A 950-nucleotide genomic window follows, 5' to 3' on the forward strand; every position below is an offset into this window, starting at 1 on the left:
CATTATTTATGACGATTTATCTGGTTCGTCGCAAAATCCGTCATATATAAGCAACGTGAGGATGGCACCCCAAATCATAGACCCATCATGACAGACAAAGAGAGACCGTCACCATAATCGTCATGGTTCGAACAATTTGCTCCGTTCTTATACACCATTTAGACCGTGATGGATGGATGGTGCTGACGTGGCAATCCAGCGAGAGGAAGAACTTGCGATGTGATTGGTGGAGCGAGCCCACCCACGGATCACAAATCCAGACCGTCTACTCTTCCGTGATCCAACGGCAAGCAGTCAACTCCTATGTAGATCTCCGCCGGCTTCTTCCTTCCCCTTTGTCCGCCCCGACTCCCCTGATCTCGCCGTCCTCCTCTTTCAGATCCTCCCCCTCCCCATCCACGACCGCCGCCACCTCTCCATCCATGGCCATCTGCCCCTATGCGTCCCGCAACCGCCGCGACGACATCCTCGTCCCCAGAGGCGGGGACTTCCCTTAAGGCGAACCTAGTGCACGTGGCGCCGGTACCGTTGATGCGGGTCGGGCGGCGGTCAGATCTGCCACGGCCAGAACCGGCGTCCTCTTCCTCCCTATCCAGCTTCCTCCCATGGCTGAGAAGAGGGCTTCGTCAAGGATCCCATGACGGAGGTCAACGTGGGAGGCTGCTTCCTCCGATCCCAGATCGACCATCCGTCGATGGAGGCCATGAGAGCCACGTGGGCACACACATGGCTGCGCTTCAAGGTCAACCCTCGCCCATCCTTTCTCTTCGATTTGATTTGATCTCCTCCCCTGATTTCCTTCGCCACGCAGCTGCAGCTCGATAGATGCAGGGACGCGTCCCTTCTCTTCCCGTTTAGTCCGATCCGCCACTGCCAGCCATTTCCGGCGCCCCTGCACCAAAGCGGTGGTAAGGCCACGACCCTTCCTTCCTCCTTGCAGCGTTTTAGTC

General features: G+C 57.4%; 1 long non-coding RNA gene across 2 annotated transcripts in view; it reads left to right on the plus strand.

The window, feature by feature from the left end:
* The first annotated feature begins 314 nt into the window (after positions 1 to 314).
* LOC123169341 (uncharacterized) overlaps positions 315 to 950 on the plus strand; it is a 3,927-nt gene continuing 3,291 nt past the window's right edge. Inside the window, exons 1-2 of one of the 2 annotated variants that reach the window (XR_006484757.1) lie at positions 315 to 742; positions 812 to 908. This is a non-coding gene — a long non-coding RNA (uncharacterized lncRNA). The remainder of the gene's footprint in view (positions 743 to 811; positions 909 to 950) is intronic. The other variant, XR_006484756.1, reaches the window with a different exon arrangement.

Source organism: Triticum aestivum, chromosome 7D (assembly GCF_018294505.1).
Source record: "Triticum aestivum cultivar Chinese Spring chromosome 7D, IWGSC CS RefSeq v2.1, whole genome shotgun sequence".
Lineage (NCBI taxonomy): Eukaryota > Viridiplantae > Streptophyta > Magnoliopsida > Poales > Poaceae > Triticum > Triticum aestivum.